The sequence below is a fragment of the Prinia subflava genome, chromosome Z, assembly GCF_021018805.1.
Source record: "Prinia subflava isolate CZ2003 ecotype Zambia chromosome Z, Cam_Psub_1.2, whole genome shotgun sequence".
Lineage (NCBI taxonomy): Eukaryota > Metazoa > Chordata > Aves > Passeriformes > Cisticolidae > Prinia > Prinia subflava.
Window position 1 is genome coordinate 91623983 of NC_086283.1, and position 20000 is coordinate 91643982.

The 20000-nt window shown below is 40.6% G+C and overlaps 1 long non-coding RNA gene across 5 annotated transcripts; it reads left to right on the forward strand.

The window, feature by feature from the left end:
- Positions 1 to 566: 566 nt before the first annotated feature.
- Positions 567 to 18860, forward strand: LOC134564653 (uncharacterized). Of its 5 annotated transcripts, XR_010083603.1 has the most exons (7): positions 567 to 1320; positions 3798 to 3888; positions 5613 to 5737; positions 5850 to 5922; positions 6375 to 6612; positions 7675 to 7807; positions 18583 to 18860. It is a non-coding gene; the product is annotated as an uncharacterized LOC134564653 (long non-coding RNA). The 5 variants fall into 5 exon arrangements; XR_010083601.1 differs by adding an exon at positions 11474 to 11624 and having other exon boundaries at positions 5613 to 6612; XR_010083602.1 differs by having other exon boundaries at positions 5613 to 5922.
- Positions 18861 to 20000: the final 1140 nt, after the last annotated feature.

The following is a 20000-nucleotide window of genomic DNA, read 5'->3' on the forward strand; positions in this document are numbered from 1 at the left end:
TCTCTTTTGGATCTAAAACGCTTCTACCCATGCTACATATACATCTTAGACAATCACAAGTTTGGGTCAAAATTTTTAGTGATCTGTAATAAATCATTGTCTTAGGCCATTGTTGAACAATTCAGAAGAATAAAACTTTTTTATGCCTCGTGGCCTAATTTTCCTCACTCGTAAACATAAATTAGTTGTCTTAACAGATAATATTAAGCAGACAAAAAGGGCAACATAATTCAGGATGACATGCAAAATGAATTCCCCAAATCTATCCATTTCACAGTCCTCAGATTTGAAGAGGCTGTGGCTGAACCAGTGTCTTGCTCACCCTCTGCCAGCCACCCTTTTTCATGGGTCTATGGATGGAGAACTGCTCTGTCACTTCTCTTTCCATTGGGTCTCTGATCATCTGCAGGACCCTGACTGTGCCTCTGTGCTGGGCACTGGTGAGGCCACAGCTCGAGTGCTGTGTGCAGGGCTGGGCCCTCAGTGCAGGACAGACCCTGAGGGGCTGCAGTGAGTCCAGAGAAGGGCAGGGCAGTGGGGAAGGGTCTGCAGCACCAGGGCTGGGAGCAGCAGCTGAGGGAGCTGGGGGTGTTCATCCTGGAGAAAAGGAGGCTCAGGGGAGACCTTACCACTCTCCACAACTGCCTGAAAGGATGCTGTGGTCACGTAGGGGTCAATTTCTTCTCCCATGTAACAAGTGACAGGACAAGAGGAAATGGCCTCAAGTTGTACCAAGGGAGGTTCAGATTGGACATTAGGAAGGAATTCTTCATGCGAAGGGTTGTCAAGCATTGGAACAGACTGCCTGGTGAAGTGGTGGAGTCACCATGCTTGGAAGTGTTCAGAAAGCTTGTGGACATGGCACTTGAGGAAATGGTTTCAAGATTAAAACGGTGATGCTATATTAATGGTTGGCCTTGATGATCTTAAAGGTCTTGTCCAATCTTAAGGAGTATACAATGTGCAGGCAGACCTAACTGGTCTCCTTTTCTTGGAGGTGGGGAATTCCTCAAACATGTGTACCAAAAATATGCTTTAGATCCCAGAAACAAAATCCAGTGTCACACTTTAGGTTTCACAGAGGAATGATTTTGAAGGACTTCCAAGGCATCAGTGTTGTCAGTTTAGGTTTTTTTTTTTTTTTTAACTTATGAATGGAATGTCTAGATCAGATTTCTACTCTTCCTCATGATCATAAAATTATCTCACCAAAATGCTGTACAAACACAGGACTCTCATCTGCAGAGAGGAGTCTGGACTGCTGGCTTCTGTCCTCATCTTCTAAATATCCACTTGCACTGAACTCCATGATTTTCTCAGGTGAGCACTGCACTTGGCAGAACTACATAGAGGAAATATATCCCTATATATACACCTATCTTTGAACTGAGTGTCTTCCTGCAGTTTGCAATGAGCCATCAGTTCTCAAATTCTGGCCCAAGCTGCCACAGTACTTAGAGAAACAGTGTGAGATTTGAGGCAGAGTCTCTGCAGGGGGCATACAACAGTGATCTAAATTCTAATGGGGAAGCAGCAAGAGGTACAGAAGGCTCACTGTGTCACTTAAAGGTAGTGGTTATGGAAATGACAGCGTAACACCAGCGTGGTCTACAAAGGGAAAAAATAGCTTTATACTTTGGCCAGCAGAAAGTATCAGTCAACAAAATAACTGCTTTTGCCTTCTTGTAAATCTTGTCCCTGTTTTGGAGGTTGTAATATTATTGCAACTTTTCCTTAATGAGTAGTACACTATCTTCTGGAGTCGTAGGAAGAGCTCTCTGAGAACATGAAATATTTGGTGCATTTGTTCTCATGAAGAACATACTGTTATTTATTTTTCTGTTTTGAAGGGTTTTGAGATAGCAGCCTGGTAAATTCTGCAATTCTTTTTTCAAGAAAAAAAAAATTGAAAATTAATAATTCAACACACTGGGAAACAGGGCTGCCAAATCTGACACAAGCCACAATTCAGCTGTGCCTGAGCATAGTTTACAGATAGTCTGTAGTGGTGTAGAACCTGTTTTGAGGTCAGAGATCATCCTGGGAGCCCAGGTCAAGAGACAGGTTATGCCAAATACAATAACTAGCTCTGGTATGGTTTTGCTATACAGAGACATCAGTCTTGACACAAAACCTGAGGTGGGGAGGATGGGCTGCTGTAAACTGAGTTTTACAGTGTAATGCGCTCTTGTAGATGGCAAGGAATATATATGTCCAGCCCAAAAAAATAGGCATGCAGATCTTGAAAAGACAATGTAAATTCACAAAGATAAGTGACAGAGCAGTTGTGCTGAGGTACTGGAGTTGTGAGATCTGCTTAGAGTTTTTCCTGTGCTTGGTTACTCATGATCCTCCATTGAAATCTGTTAGGAATGTGCACAGCAGGGCTGTGAAAGGAGAGATGAGCAATCCCATTGTCCTGACAGAAGTGTTTGGTGAATGGTTCTTCAACAGAGTACTCCCACAGTTATTGCCCAGCACCACACTTGCTCTAAATGTTCTCTGCACCTATTCTAATTCCCTAGACAGCAGATATGGCATTGTCTTGTCTTGCAAATGCATGAGTTCCCAGCACATGGCAATAGGAATCTGGACAGCAGTAAAGCAGAGTGTGTTCTGTAAACCACTGCCTGAGAAGTGCAAAGGGATTGCTCCTGTACAGACAAATCCCAAGCACCCTGAGGAAGCTTCTCCAGCAACATTCAAAGACTTGGTCTAAAAGTTTATGTGTAATTATGTGCACCAGCAGTAGCCACCTGGCCATTATTTATTTTTGTTTCATATGTGTGAGGAAAAGCTCAATACCTTCTGGATGTTGTGGTTTACACCAGCATTATTCATGTCTTTTCCCAGGCCTCTATAAGCTGGGAAAGTCACCTTGTGTTCAACCAATACTGGGTGTATCCCTCTTTGGCTATTGTCAAGGAGCCAGCATTTCATCTCTCGGCAGGCACATTGCAGTCACATAATGGAGGCAGGAACTCGGCTGAAATAAAGCAATGCTGAGAGCTTGTCAGAAATGTAAATGATATTGCACCTATTGTCAGAGACATATCCTCCATTGTTCTCACAGTTGTTTCCCAGCTGAAAAAGTGCTGGGAAGCCTGCATGATGAAAGCAGAGCCTGTTTACTGTAGCATGCTCTGTCATGAACAGCTAACAGATCTCATGGTGCAAGTAGCATACTTCTGTGGAAGGTAAAACTGAGCACTGAAACCCAGTGTTCACAGTGCTGCAAAGCTGCAGCCTCAGTTTCCTCTGGCTGTGTCAGTATCACAGGGAAGGCTGAAAATGAAGTTTACCTTAATTGGGGAGTGGGGGGAAAAGGTGGTTCCTGCTGTCCTTTGCTGGAAGTAAAGCTAGAAGGATCTCACAAAGAGAGAGAAAGGATTACTCTGCAGGGGAAAGAGAAAGAGCAGGAATTTAGATGAAAGCCAAGCAAAGAAAAACTGTAACCCCAAGAAGTCCACAAGGGACTTTTCTGTTTGTTTAACTGTCCCTAAATAGTGGAAACCTGAGAAATATTAGTTTTTAGAAACTGAAAATAAGCACCCAGCATGTCAACAGAAGAGTTACAAAGAAAGACAATGTAAAATATTTTTCCAGTTTCTCTTCATTCTCATAATCACACAGTATAAAAAATAAAATTTCTTTGACACCTTCTCTGTACTGGTGGCTATTTCAGTATAGCTCAGCAAAAATAGCAAATAGCAAAAATTTAGTTCTAGCTATCTCATAAGGAAAACAGCAGTGGCAAAGTAAGATGCAGCTAATGACACCATGTATTTACACCACAGAAAGACTGGTCATCACTTTTTAGAAGAGTTTCCCATGAGGTAATGGCATGAGTCAGCATGGAGGCTGTACAGCACAGACACAACGAAACAGGTAATTTGAACAGAGATAAGTATGATTTGTTTTGTGCCCGTTGCCTTTGACCAGTGCTCTGATCATACCAAGGCTTTCTGTTTTTCCCCTGCAGTTATGCTTGCAAGAATGGTAAAACTGTAGGGGTACATTTCTGTACCTGCACATCCCTAGAAGAGACTTCAAGGAATAAGCTAAGGAAATTAGTTGTTGGTACCTGCCAGGCAGTGAGCACACAAAGTCAAGTTTGGTCTGTTGGCAACTTCTAGCAACATTGGTAGAGGTGATATATTTGTTCGTGGTTTGGTAGAAGCTGGCCTGTATATATGAAAATGTTTTGTTGCAAGAATTCTTTTTTCCTTATCAGAAATACATCCTTAATCTAATAATAAAAACATATAAATATGCAAGTATACTCTGTATCTGTTAGCTTTTGTTCCCTTTCCATTTAACTGCCTTTCACCTTGTTGGGTGTAAAGGGTACCCCTCTCCTCTGAGACCCCTCCATTTTGGTCTCCTTGGAGGCATGGGAACAAAATTGAAGTCTTGCATTCACATCAGCTTGTTATGGATCTTGAACCCTCACCTTCCCCTTTCTATAGCACCAGAATACAATAGATTTCAACAATTTATTTCATGGTAGAACTTTCATGACTTTTGTTGTAAGCCTGAATAACAGAGACACCATACAGATGTATACTTTATTTATTCACACAAACCTTGATATGGATTACTCTGTGATATCATGGCATAATTTTTTTTGGTGTAGAGCACATTTGTCTACTCATTTCTAAAACTCTGCTCTGTCACTTGGGCTCTAGAATTAGTTACCCGTCTGCATTTTGCATTTTAAACCTGTCATCAGAGAACAACTTAGCAATACCTGTTGCAGGTATCTTTCTGCCTCCATCTCACTTGCCTTTAATCCACTGAGTGGGTGTTTGTCTTTGATTGTAAGAAAGTTCTGAGATGCATCACCTTCCATTTCCAAATACCTGGAAGGTAACTTTCAGTCATTTGACTATTTTACTTATCCTGTCCAAATTTAAGGCAAGGTAGAAAGGAGATTCTGCAGTGTTTCCTATGACAGTGGTCTTTTTGGAGCATTTATTGACCTGGTAATATTGCATAAGGAATTTTATAAGTGGACTTTCTTTTAGTTAGTCTGGATCAAATTGCCAGATTGGAAAACTATAAACTCAAGAAAATGTGAGAGTTTATTTCAATGTCTGAGATAAGAAATAAATCTCCAGTCTCTTGAGGAACAGTTTATAAGTCAAATCGTTTAAGACCTTGTTAAACCTGACATTTTCCACGTTAAAAAATTATTATTTTATTGGTTATTGAACATTATTTTTTGAGTAGTTTTTGATGTTGGTATATAATGGAGGGAAGAAAGGAGGAAAATGACCACGCAGAAGCACAGTAGTGTGTGAGTACATGGTAGCATGAAACACATTTGGTTAAATGTGTCTAGGTTTGGATTCACACCCTGTAACACACAGTTGTCTTAATTCTGGTCAAAAGGATCCTGTTTATCTAAACAGAAAGAAAATGAATACTATTAATTGAACACATATGGAGTTTTGTTAAATGAACTGGTATAGAAAGGAAAAGAAAAAAAGGCTATTGAACTAATATAAGATGATTTTAAGCATTACACAAGCAACAATCCTCCCTACTGTGTTCTCTCATCAAATTTAACACTCCTCTCTGATCATGGGTACTGTGGAACTGTATTTTAGGTGGTACTGAGACCTCCTGTTCAGCCCTCAGCTGCCTTTTTGCAGTGTTGTAGAGCTGGCTTTATGCCACACTCAGACCAAATACGACAGAAATACTGCACTGGAACAACTCCAACTGCCAATAGGTAGGTTCATCATTCAAATGCTTAACATCCTTGTATTTAAAAACAAACAGTTTACAAAGAGAAGGAGGGGAGAGTGCATTAAAAATGTACTAACCATGAGCATGCCATTCAGCCTCCTGTTAAAGTCTGCCTGTTGGGATTGGTTCTTCTCCAGTTGCTGTGAGATGTTTTCTTCAGACTGGCAGGTGAGGTATTTTTTTCATGCTGTTGGGTCTGGATCCCATGCAGGAACATGATTATGTCAAAAAATCTGATTGGTAAAGCAAAACTCCTCTTGAACCTGAAAAATCAGAGACATGGCTGCCTGCAGCTTGAGGCACAAGAGTCATCAGGGGGCTCTTTGAACCCAGACACAACATGGGATATGTAAGGAATTACACAAACTCATTAATTTTGGACTTTTGTACTTAATCCACTGAGACTGGAATAATTTACTAGCCAGACCAAGGTTCACCCCCTCACTTTGTGGTGAGCATAGTGAGGGGAAACTTTCTCCTCCCCTAATGGCACCTGTGCCCCCTCTCTCTAGGCCCTACAGAATGCATCTCTTGCTGCTTCCCTGCCCCTGCTGCTGTCCGGAGGGAGCATGCCCTCTCCTTCCCTGTTGCACAAACAGCTGACCCTTTTCCTCTCACAGCAGGACCAGGCCTGTGCTGCCATTTAAGAAGAGAACCAGCTAAGGATGGTGTGGCAGAGGGCATCTTGCACTGGGTGGCCACCAGTGTCGGTGCTCAGGAGGACGAGCACCTCGAGGGGCAGCAGCAGAGGAGCAGTGTCCTTGGATGCACCAGGGGGAGTGGGAGACCTGCAGAAGGTCCCAGAGTCAGCTATGATGAGCAGAAGGCAGCGTTCCTTTTCTGCAGAGGCACTGGATGGTGAGAACAGCCACGCAGAAAATTATGCAGAGATATACAGCAGTGCTCTTGCAAAAATCTTTTAGGCAAGGTGTGATTTGCACTGGCCTGCATAGCACTGTAGGATCTGCCTCACATTTTCCCTTGAAAGTAATCAATCTAAGGAATACTGCAGTGGTACTTACCTTATTATGAAAAGGACAGTGCAAACTTCAAGTGAATATTATCCTCTGCTTCACTGTTGCTATACCTATGATACAAAAAAAAATCAAAATGTGCTCCACAGAGTGCTTTTCAAAAATATAAATAAAACACCACTCAGGCTTCCAATTTTAATCTATTGCACTTATTTTATTGCTTTCATTTTATTCATTGCTTGTACATAAAGAAGGGAAAGAAAGCAAAAACTGAATGTGGTCTTAGAATATGTCTATATACCTTTTCATTTTTTTTCACACAAGTCATGACATGAATAAAATAAGGTCAAATAAAGTCATTAAATTCAAATTTAATCCTAATTTTTACTAGCAACATAGACAACTTTTCTTTTATGCCCCTGGGTTTTTCTCCCCAGAAAAATAAACATTCTTTAAATTATTGCAAGGCGTGGATAAGGAGATTTCCTCTGGGATACTGCTAGAAAGTATTTAAAAGTTCAAGGGAAGAAGTTTCTACAGCTTTCCTGGTGAGACAGTCCTGAAGCTCATTAGTGCTCATTGAGTCTTTCCTGCTCTTTAGGCCCACCCTTCCTTTATTTTCTTATAGTGAACTATTAATTTGTAACAGTAGACTATAACAGGAACCAATCATATTTGAAGCAAATCAAAACCCTATATAATATTGCAAACTCCTACGAATGTTTTCTGCTATAACATCCAATAATTCTTGCTGACTAAATTACATTTTCATCCTGCTCCATATGGCAGCACTTTCTTAGGAAAATGAAGTTGCTTTACTTGGCTTGAAATATGAGTAAAACCTAACAGAAACCTTTCCCTGAACCTTTTTTTTTATCCGTCTAAGCCTACTTGTGTTTGTAGTAATTCTGTATAAAGGTCACTTCCAATTTTCTTCACCCTGAAGGCTTCCCAGTAAAACCTCAGAAGATGTCCTGACAAGCTCTGCCTGACATCTTTGCCTCCAGTTTCACAGTGATGATGACACCACCGTGCCTGCCTCCCTGGGAACCTGGCAAAAGAACCTGACCTTGCACAAAGTGAGTCTTCACTCATTAAAACATACAGAGATATTGTACAAAGAAGCCTTTTGCACTTTTCTACAGGTAAGATTTTAAAGAGCAAAAAAAGGCTGAGAAGATAGGAAAAGAAGTTTAATACATTGTCTGTTGTGTTAATGATTTCCATAGGATGTATAGGATAGCAAATCCCACGTTTCTGAAGAGCTTGTGGACTATTTAATCAGACATGCATGTGGTACCATTGCCTGCATGGAAGTTGGAGACCCAGCTGGAGCAGGCATACGGAGTTTGTGAGCTGTGGCACCGTGAAGTGTAGTCCCACAGTAACCTCAGGGACAGGGGCCACAAAATGCTGGCACTACTGTCGGGAATGAAAGTCATCTGACTGGAGTGGAAATGCGCTGACCTGTTTCCCAAGCCAGTTTGGCCTGGAGCTGGGTTCCTCTGCAGAGTGCACAAACCAGTTTGTGCTGTCCAGACTGTCCCTTGGGAGCAGACGGGCCCTCACCATGCTGACCCCTGGTCCCCAAGCCTGTGTCCCTGCCATGCCTCCTGCCACCACCATCCAGCATCTGGCACTGAAATACATGTCCCACAGTTGTTTTTTCATATTCTGTTTAACTATTTTTTTCAACAGAGCACCTCATTAAGTCAGATTAATGAAAGGAAATAGTATGCCAGTTGGCCAGCTTTTAGCACACATTGAATGCTGTCTTGAACAGTTCCCATAATATTAATGTATAGTGTCTTTGTCCTCAGGGCATTTGCTACTATCAGATGTTTCACCCTCTTCCTGCTGCATGAAGCTCAAAATTGCAACATATGCTTCAAAACACATACCTTTGTTTCTTAACTCCTGCACCCACATTTTCTCCTGATATTTATCAGCATAGCTAAAATCGGTCTAGGGCAGATATTCAGCTCTTCTGAAGATACTCTGCCATGCACCTGGGTCTGCCTGGTTGATTGCTCCCCAAGCTCTTGCAACAGGATAGATTTCCTTGCAACCCTTCCTTCATCTCCACAAGTATGCAAAGCAGTGCTTATGTCTTCAGAGTCAGGGATTTAGCAGCTGGGGCAAAATCTGCCTAACAACAGGGTGAAGTGGATTTTGTGCACTGAGAGTGTCCGAGCAGCAGTGAGGCCTCTGAGGCAGTGTCCACACGTGGTCTGGGGCCACGGGTGGGTGCCCTGCCCACAGAAGGGTCACTGCTGCCAGTGGCTCACCACTGCTCTTCTGCCCCACAGCACAGTGACCTGCTGCCTCCCACAGTGTCCAGGAAAACTGGACATTAGGAGCAGCAGCCTTTGCAAACTGTTTTGTTTTGCCAGACCCATCTGCCCGGATGCAAACCCCTCAGCCAGGGGAAGACTGGAAGGAGGAGCCCAGGGCAGGTGGTTGTGAGCTGCAGGAGGCAGTCACATCTCCCACCAGTACACCAGGATCTGGCAGCATGAGTGATGGCCCAAAAAATCTTTTTAACTGCCTTTTCTTAAAACCAGTTCCCTGCAAAAATTCCAGCACTGGGGAAGGAAAATCAGTGCAGGCCTGTGGTTGAGTTAAGGTCAATGGGTTGCTTCAAATGTGTCCTGTGACTGAGGGCAATCACATTTCAGCACTTTTATTTTTTAAACCTTGGATGAACACTGAATTTTCATGTTTTCTTATATTTTATCTTTGAGAAACAGAGATTAGCAAAGATATGGTTCCTTCTGCTCTGTAAGTGGTAACTAGCTATTTCAATTTAGGAGGAAAAAATACTTTGAGAAAAGAAATAATAATTTTTGATGTCTTTTTTTTAAGTGGGTATCTAAAAGCAAGTCCTAACTGTGGTCCCCTTAATATCTGCAAAAGTAATTGCTTCTTAAACAGGTACTTGCAAATAGCAAATGCTACTTTCGCTATTTATTTTTTTCTCTTTTGAAGGGTATTGACACCTTTCTGCTGCTAAATAAGAGGTGTTTCAGTTCAGCAGACTGAAAGTGGGGCATTGTACTAATCTGTACTTGCAATAAAACAGAACAGTGCAAACCAGATTTCATCAACTCTTGTAATAGCTGTAAGTCTTGCATTTTGCAAAACAGTGATTTTGTTGTAGTTCAGTAACACTTCATTATATTTTGAATGAAGTCTGTAAGGTGATATGAGGACAGATAAAATAACATTTTATCTCTTCATAGAAGGCCCACAGAACATCTGTACAACTGAAGCTCCTTATGACTCAAGGAAATTAAAACCAAGTTTCTGTTCCGAAGGGAATCCTGGAGCAAAATATTATTTTGTGAGTTTTATTGTAAATGCACAGGTAGCTACAGAGGCTAATTTTTTTTAGAGTCGATATTTTTACAATGATTTTTCATTTGAAGTAATGGGAATGTTGGAAAAGCACTGCTACAAAATCTAGAAAGAATTATAATAAATTTTTCTGAACTGTGTTCTCACCTCCTTCACATTACCTTTTAAGAGATGTGAGGACACCTGGGTGGATTGCATAATTCTTCATTGAAGCAGTAGGAAGTAATTCTAAGTCCAGGAGGGCCTAACTCATGACTGGTTGTAGGAGCTCCTGGCAGGGAGATGCAGCTGAGCCTCCTCCTCCCTGGGGTGCAGGTGACTGGGGCAATGGGAGGCAATGCCCACTGAGAACATTTGGGGGTGACAGCCAGCTGGGAAGGGCTGGGGGAAACTGGGGAGCTGGGCTGTGCAAGGGTCACTGGATGGAGAGAGGAATGTTGTGTGCTTTCACACAAATCCCACATATATTGTTGTGCTTTCTGTATTTGTTAAACAAATAAACACACCTCCTACCTGGTGTGGTTTTTTTTTTTTTTTTGCTTACCTCTCTGACTGGGAAATGTAACCTAAAAACATGATTTAAGAGACCAGTGGCCATGTACCAACAGTACACAACTCTCAGGTTCCAGTTACTGATTGAAAGATTGCATAATACAATTAGAAATATTTTAGCTCTGTGTTTGAACAAGAAAGAGAAAAGTATATCCTCCTGGAAGATATTTAGGGAGAGAAGTTGCTCATTGTGAATTATTTGCCTGACTCTATATAAGTTATCATGCTCATGTGGAATTTGGGATCATAGGAAGCAAGGAAACCAATACCTTAATCCACAATCTACAGGCAAAAGCCTGTAGAAAGGCACAAGGAGAGCACTTTAAGAAAAATTTGTTTTATCAGAGTGAAAACCTCTCTCTTGTTCACCATTGCTGCACTATATGATTCCACTAATTCCTGTGACATAGCATGAATGAAATGCCCAGTGCTGGGTTGCTTTGACTTGCGTAAGAATCATACTATGCACTAGAGAACGAGAAGTCAAGAACAGAAGTATCCCAGCCTCCATTCTTCTGTGTGTAATTGGCTAGAGGTGTTACAGGGAAATATTTCTTACCTTCCTCAGACTATTTTAATGAAACACTTTCATTATATTGGTGCAACCATGTGCATGTATACTCTTTTTTATTAAAACAGATTAATGTGGATTTCAGTGCTAAAACAGTAATACTGTTCTAAAAAAGTAATATTGGCCCAGAGTGAATATTTGGTTAACTAAAAGGTGATTTGATTTTCAGTGTCAAGATGCTTGGAATATGATACTTGATCTAATAGGAGATGGAACATGCTGTGGTCCCTGTAGAAAGTGTCACATACTTCTGTGCATCCCCTAGGGTGATAGGTTGTACTGATTTTGGTTGAAGACTTCTCTAGACCTGCTGGATACTCTGAACACCACTCTTTGTGCTATTTAAATTCCTGCCTGTGTTGGGATGAGGTATGCTGTGCCAGTAGAATTATCTTCAGTGAGCACTTATTTCCCAGGTGAGTGTATATAGTGTATAGCTGTAAATTGCAAGGTAATTCTTTCTTGTCAGTCATGAAGTTTTGGTAAATAACGTGATTTTCCAAAAAGAGAGTCAAGGCCAGAGACATGTGTGGCTTGGGGTTTTTTTTCCTCCTGGAGGCCAGCTCAGAATGAGGCAGCTGACTGACTCCCTGTGCTGCTGTGATGTCAACCTGGACCTGGAGGTACAACATCCACCTGCACCTGCTGACAGAGCGATTCCCAAGCAGGTCTGCTATGCTTAGCCACACTCTGTTGAGGAGTTTGTCAATCGTGAATATGCTTATGTATATATGTTGCTCCTAAGCAATTTGGCCATTAAGAAAATTGCTAGCAAGCTCACAATGATTTATATAGTTGCATAATATTTATCATCCACATAATGTAATTCACCTTTTTTAAAAATATAATATTATCTTTTTCAATGATGGAGATTATGTTATATCAGCTGAAGTTGGCAGTGTAGAGTTATTGGTCAGAAGTTATAACATTTAGAAGAAATCCAGGAATTCTTGGCTTTTTTTTAAAGAAATATTTCTTTGACCAGTTCTAGCCAAGAGTAAGATGACAATGGGTGTTTCTTCTTCCCAATCACATCTCTGCTCTGATTTCCACAAAGGCTTCACCCTGCCCAGGAAGATGATTCTCCAAGTTCTTTTTTATTTGCAGAGCTAATTGTTTACCAAAAGGTTTCTGCTGTCTGCCTTCATGGGCGAGGAGGAAGTGTTTTTTCTTTTTTCCTGTTAAACTGATCTTATCTTGAATTTTGGAGATGAACTTGTGTTTCTGCTGATTTTCCACTAGAGACCTCCATCAGCCCAAATAACCAGTTGTTATGTAGTTATGATTACTGGGCGTTGCTTCAACAGCTGAGGAGGACACGGCCTTGCCAGTTGGCCTCGGGGAAAAGGTGGAGTCCCAGGTCAAAGGAAAATGTTTCTGTGAACATTTTTTTTCTCAGAGAAATTGAGGTTTATCCAAGCAGGTGTGTTGTGAGAATCTGAAGAGGAAGGAATTTTTATGCCTTGAAGCAATTGCACGGAGATGGCAGGAATGATATAACCTAGAGTATATCTACCATTTCCATAATGTGCTTTTGGAGAACTTGAAAGAAAGCTTCCTCCTGAAAAAAACAGCCTGGATACATCCAGCCATCTTACACTGATGAGTTTAAGTGCAAACATGTTAAATTCCTGTAAACTGAAGAATCTGGAAATAAGATTCCCTGTTCATAAAAATCACAGCAATAACAGGGGGAGGCTGGCTTCCAGCAGCCAGAGGTCAGAGCAGGGGAAGCCTGGACTTCTTGGATTGTTTTGCTGGCCTTCTTGTTTGACTTCAGGGCCAAAGTCACTGCTTCCTCTGACGAATAAAACCAGCCAAACCTGCAAGAGCTGTTATGGCTCAGTAAGATTTCTGGTTCAGGTTTTTGCAAGTGATTTATCCCTTGAGTTTAAGCTCTTGGTTTCTTGGGTACACACTTGAAGAGTCAGAACAGCTTCGTGCCTTTATTTTGGCGTGAATCTCATCCGCCCTATTATCAACACCAACACTTCCTGTGATTGAAATTACTTTTGTGACATTCTCAACAACACTAGCTCTACCTTTAAATGTGTGATAATGAAACAAAACAGCAGTTATCTTTTACGATCCTTAATTCTCTTGAGTGAAAGTAGCTAGGAAGCCAAAAGTACCTAAAATATATTAAAAGAACTCTATAAAGTTGTTAGTGCTTCAGTTCTACAGTAATTTAACTCTCACTCCTATCCTTGCAACTGTGATTTCTGCTTGCTTGAAATCATTATATATTTATTCTCCTAGGAGTTTAAAATGTAGTTAAATCAGCAAACTACACCTAAACTCATTGCTTTTGTTCTCTGTATTTCAGGACAATATATACACCTCTTGCTCTGGGTAGACCTTCTTGCAAAATGATTATTTGGGCTGTTTTGCACAGACTTCTGTTTCATATAGCTTTTTCTGATAATGTGTAGCACTGTTCTGGGAAACAACCCCCCCAAACTCCATTTTTAACTGCTGTAGTACAGTGTTAACTACCTGCATTATGCTGAACAGAGGATAAGGGTGAAGAGAGTTTTTGTATTGGTATTTTATGCATGTCATTTGTTTAACTGTGCTTTCTGGTAATGTCTCCCTGCTGACAGTCAAATATGTGTTTCAGTGCAGAAAAGGCATGATTTCAGTGAGATGTTGGAACAGAGACTTTGACTTCATAAGCTCATCATACTGTCTTCTAGTAGGGCAACTGTCTATATTGTTTATATTTAAAAATCTTTCATGGTTTATCAATCAGTATTGATTGATAATTATTTTCTTAATGTGCTAATAAGCTTATTAGATAAAGATCTAATCACTCTTAGAAAGAGGTGAATTGGAATTTTTTTTTTTTTTTGCCTTTGGCAACAAGCAAAATTATGACAACATGTTCGAAAGCACAGCACTGATTTTCGGGAAAGGCTCTTTCAAGAAATTTTAAACATCTGGAGGACGATGACATCCTTTGGCCAGATGTGTGAGGCTTGTACCTAAGTGAAAAAGCAACTGGTACAAACCCTCTAAAAATACTTTTCTTGTTTTGTAAAATTCTAGAAGGTTATATGGTTTAGTCTCAAAAGTGTCTACAATCTAAATTGTGAGTGATAGCAAATGTAAGAAATCAAATTGTTTTGGTTGAAGTCCAAATTTTTTGCCATGTTTTGCTTAAAAGGATAGTGGTCTCTTGACCTCTACAATGTTTTCTGAGGGAATGACTATACATGTTTCCATATAACTTGTTAACATTGGTTACCCTCAAACTGGATTTCAAAAGAAATCTTGCTTAAAAGACATATAGTAGCATGAGGAAATAATTTGGTGGGCTCCTTGTCAAGTATATTTTGCCTTCTCTTGGCAGGAACTAAAACTTCTCTTGAGGCTGTTTTAAACAGGGTGTTTAAACACAGAAAATCCAGAAAGTCTGTGCCTTTCAATTAATAAGCAGCTGCCTCCAATGATGAGAACTGAGACGCATGGTCTAGCACTGCCCTGCTATCACTTCTCCTTGAGTCCTTGAGTGCTATATAAAGACCCCGATGCTCAAATTGTCTTTCAAGAGAGTCTGCAAGGGACAAACAAGCATCAATTTGCTTAACACTGGTTTTTGTGGGAGCTGGAGGTAATCATTGTGTGACAGGAGAGCTTTGTCACCTCTACGAGGCTGTTTATTACAGAGGGCAACATTTGTCTGCTTTGGGAATGAGTGCTGGCTTTGGGAGAGACTCAGTCATCAGCAGAAAAACAACAAAGGTATACAGCTGGTGTAAACTTTAAATTGCAAATCAGATTATTCTGACAGTCTACAGCTAGTCCTTGGGAAAGATGAATATTAACCCCTTGAATCATGGCAGAAGTTCTGTAGAAAGATAGAAAGTCTCAGAAAGAAAGTCTCATTAACAGGAAACAGGAGTGATGCCAAGAGCACGGCTGACAAAAGACCTTGAAAGTATCAGCTCTTGCTAAAATGCTTCAGTAAGTACTTTGAGTACTTACTGAAGAAGCTTGCGTGGATTTAATGTGTGTAGACCTGACTGAGATGTATTTCTTCTGAAACAAACACCACTAGCAAGAAGGCAAAGGAGACTCTCACACACCTGGAGTTCTTTCTTCCCATTCCTTTCATGCTATTTTTTGTGGAAGTCTCAGAAATTTCATAACTACTGTGGTGCAATTGCATAAGGCAGGTGCCAGTATCGTGGCCTGTTGGGTTTATTAGGTTAGCAGCACACTTCATATTGCTTGAAATTTTCCTCTCTTATGTGCTCATAGTAGTGACAGAAAACATTTACTTCAAGTTATTTTGAAATCTGCAGCTGAGCTTGTGCTCTGTGATGCAGCTCGTGATAATAATAGGAAAAGGGATGTTTACTGTAGCCTATCAACCCCATTCATCTTGGCCCAGAAGCTGCACGGGGTGCCAGCTCTGCCACCAGTTCACACAGCAGAGCGGGAAGCCCTGCCCACCCAGGCAGGTGGGCAGGCAGCCAGGAAGGTGGCCTTTGTCTTGGGGAGAGAGACTGAGCTGGAAAAATTGCTTCAGCAGGCTGCACGTAAAATAGACATTGTTTTTCTTAGAACTGGCGAATGCACTTAGGTAACCAAGTAATTTCAAAAGCATATGTACAGCTCGAAGGAGCAGTGGAAGTGCTAGAAGAGGTCATATTGTACGAGATCTAATCCTGCAAAACATGGCCATGTTTTCTGGCAGGCCCACTCCTGATGGACATGCAAGTAAAATAAAACTTAGGGCAGTGCAGTGGTTTTAGTACACAAGGTGTCTGGCACAGGAGCACTGTCATTTTAACATCTGAGATGTCAACGGGCAGCTACACATTATCAGTCTCCAAACGTGCTTTTCAGAATTTTTTCTTGGGTCTGGTGTTTACCACAGCTGGGGCCCTGGCTGCTTCTGGAGCTCCTGACTGAGTGAATGTAGCAGTGAATTACGAGCTCTGGGAGAGTTTTGGGTATGACACCCTGTCTAGTGTGATCCCTGGTCTGGCACCAAGTACGAGCACAGTGTTAGGGCTAAAGGTTAAAGTTATTTCATACAGAACTGGAGATTGCAGAACATTATTAAGCACCTTCCTTTCTCCTGGATGCCAATCTAAGCTAAGTGTTAGGGTTCTCAGATGAGCTTCTAAGCAGGTGAGGAGAGCAGTGCCACCACCTACCCTAGGGTGTTCAGCTGGTGCTGGTGCCTAAAGGCTGCAGGCAATGAGCAGCAGGAGCAAGCCTCTGCTGGAGGGCCAGCTTGGGGAAAATGAATTAGCATGTCACCTGAAGGAGATGCATGCTGGGGACTGCTTAATTGTACCTCTGGTGAAATCACTTCTCTAACCTATACTATTAGCAGGTGTTTTAACCACCTGTAGCTTCCCAGTCTTTTCAGACAAGGAAGCAGTTAAATTGTTGATTTGACCTCTCCAAAGACCTCATGTGAGGTAGACATTTTTGTTGTACTGCAATTATGCATTCCTGCCTCTCTTCTGCTCAGTGTCATTAAGAGCCAAAAACCCCACTCATTTTCTTTAGTTTGTTTTTTAATGCCTGCTGGTTCTGCTCTGTGAAAAGAATAATTCCAAAGGCCTTGAATTTTTAAAATCAGGTCTTTCTAACCCTCCCCGAGGAAATTTTTTAAACTTTTTTTCTTTCTGTATAGATATCTTTTTTATTTACTTGAATATGACTTTTGTTTTTCAGTCATTGCATGTTTATGATGTTTATGTAACTTCACAAGACACAAGTGCCATGTATACTAACCTGTGTAACTACAGAAGTATTTTCTGAATATCATGTTCTCAGATTACCCAAAACTATCACAATATCTCACTCCTTCTAATAAACCTTATGTTTCTTCCAAATATGACACCTAAATTTCTTTGCAACGCAGAAGTTTCTACACTGAGCCATGAATTCTTTTCAGAAATAAATGTTTTCTAACACGAAAATTAGATCACTTCTTTGCACACGTCTTAATGGAAGGCAATACTATATTTTAAATGAAAATGCAAATGATCAGAACAAGAAATATAGGTTCTTTTATCACAGTTTAAGGCTATCTGATTAAAAATTTTTACATTTCAGTAATCTCTCTATATTTTTCAATATGCTTTTAAGGAATAGGTTTTAGTAATATGGGTTTATTTGAAGCTTTGAAGAAAATTTATACAATAGTGTGGCCATGCATTACTTTCAAAAAGTGATGTGGCTGTTGATTGAACCTGTCAGATTTATTCTTGTCCATGTGTTTGTGTTTTGAGTAATTTTTAAAAATGTGAATTCAAAAGGGTATGTTTCTATCCAGAAGCAAAATGCACTATTTACAGAAGAAATTGCACGGTTCTGGAAAGCTTAAGTCCTTTAAGTGTTTCAGCAGCACAAGCAAGAAAACCTTTAAAAGACAGAGTGGTTATGTCTAGGTAGTTTTTTTTCTCCAAGTGATAAAGTCCATCTCTATTTTCAGCAAATTTCTGATGTGCTGTGAAATGGCAGTTTTTAAGCACTTTCTGTTGCAATCTACCATTGGGACAAAATTTGGTTTCTGATATTCTGATATTATCCTGGGCTGCTTTGTTTTTGCTTTCAGGCTAAAACACTGAGAAATAATTTTGTAGAAGTTCTATTACCAAAAAATACCACTTTTATATGCAGGAATTTCTGGAAGAAACACATTACCTTGTTTATTCATTTGCAGATGTGAGGTATTCCAAAATTGTCATTCTGGAAAATTGGACAAGTGGGAAATCAGAAAGTAAACATATTTTGCTTAACTGCTCCATTTGAATACTCATTTTCATTTCAGAATACATTAATAGGTAGAATGAAATGAAGAATGTTACTTTCTCATTTATTTAGCATTTTAAATGGTACATGTTAAAAGAACTAGTCTAGATATACTCAGAAATATTGATTTATTTTCTATATTCCTATAAAAAATACTCAAAAGTATTTTGATTTTTCTGCACTAACTCTGAGCTCAGTATTATTGGGCTTTTTCCTCTATTTTCTCCTATGTCAACACCTGAAGATTTTCTGACAACTCAGATACTAATTTTTGATTAATTAAAAAAAATTCTCTTCTCATGAGGAAATCTGCAGAAGTTGTTCCAAAAACCACATCTGAACGTAACCATTTTGAGCACAAAAGCACACTTAGGGCCAGTGATATCATTACCAGTTATGCCTTACCTGAGGCTTGTATCTGAGTGGTAACTACTGACAACTTCTCTGAGGATAACCTGCTATGGATTTTGTGCATTTGTCTTACTCCAGTGCTGCCTCTGTGCATCTGGAACTTTTCAGAGTGTAGCAGATTACTCCCTGGGAGAAGCTCTTTGCTGTTCTCTAGATTGAAGAGCATCTTTTCTTGTTTTGCAGATGTCTGCAGGAACTTGGTGTGAGAAAGATTTCGGAAAACATTTTAGAAAACAAAGTACATCATAAAGTCAAGGATTCTTGGTTTTAATTATTTTCTTTCATAAAAAGTCTGGTGAAAGCCAGAGCCGTGGAGCACAAAAAAACACTTTTACAAACCTTAAAGCAACTATAATAGATACTGATCATTTTTGCTTTCTCTCTGTCTCCATCATGGCTGACACTTGAGCTATATATGGCTCAAGAAATTTCTTTTATAAATGTTAAAGAATAAAAATCCAAAACTCATTGAATTGAGTGGGAGTTTGCTCATTCATTTCACTTACGTATTTCCACTGGTTTATAAATCTCCAGAGACTAATTCAGACAGAAAACCTTTGCCAGTCTAAGAGCAACATGTGAGTTCATCCCTGAAAGTGTCTTTCTTTCATCTCCCACGCCTTCATGAGGTGGCTACATCGAATATGCATGATTGCTGGCTTTGGGACTGGGGTCTCCTCCTGATCTCCTGACCCCAGTGCAAAGCAGAGCCTTCTGCCCCAAGAGCAGGCCTGATGGCACTCATGTGTCTGAGGCTGCAGGTGTGCCAGCACACTGCTCACCTGTGTGTATCCATCACTGACAGAAAACAGGGGTGGCTCAGGACTGCATGACCCAGGCAACCACATCCACAGAGGCTTTGGAATATCCTTTTGTTTGTACAACATGTGTGAAAAGTGAAAATGAAGGAATTTTGGTATGTTCAGATGGTGTACATATGTTACTACAGGCATGTGCACAGCAGAATAGTGCAGCAGAAACACCACAGTCTACAGACTACATCATTCTGCAGGTGTGGGGTGACCAGAAAGAGTTCTGTGGCATTGACATGAAGAGGCAGCCCTTCTAGAGCCAGGTGGGATGCCTGACTCGTGTCTGAGAGCCTCAGAATATGAACAAGGAAAGTCACAGAACTCACACAAGTGGGTTGCTAGTTTTGTTGCCAAATTGCTCAGCACTGGTCTCTAATGTGTTTTTGAACGTGGAAGACGAGCTGTCAAGGTAATGATGGAGAAGGCATATAACAAAAACTGCCATCATTAGTAATTTGGGTGTCATGCTGTGCTGTGCATAAGAGCTAGATTTTAGACTTTGTTATTCTCAGAACATCTAGGATACCAAATGTACTGATGGTGCACATTTGTTTGAAAGCCCCTTGAAAGAGCTTGCCAAAACGTTTTCATGAGTGATCGAAGTCACCGAGGCAGATTGATGGGATGTGGGGCAACACCCCACAGGATCCTGTTGGAGTAAGACATTCCTCTGCCTTGACAAGACAGAGTTTTATTCTCTCTTTTATTCCTGATAATTTGGCTGCCGAAGTTTGTGACTGTCTCTTGTCATTCAGAGACTGTCCTCCCTTTCTGCTACTTCTGAAGCCA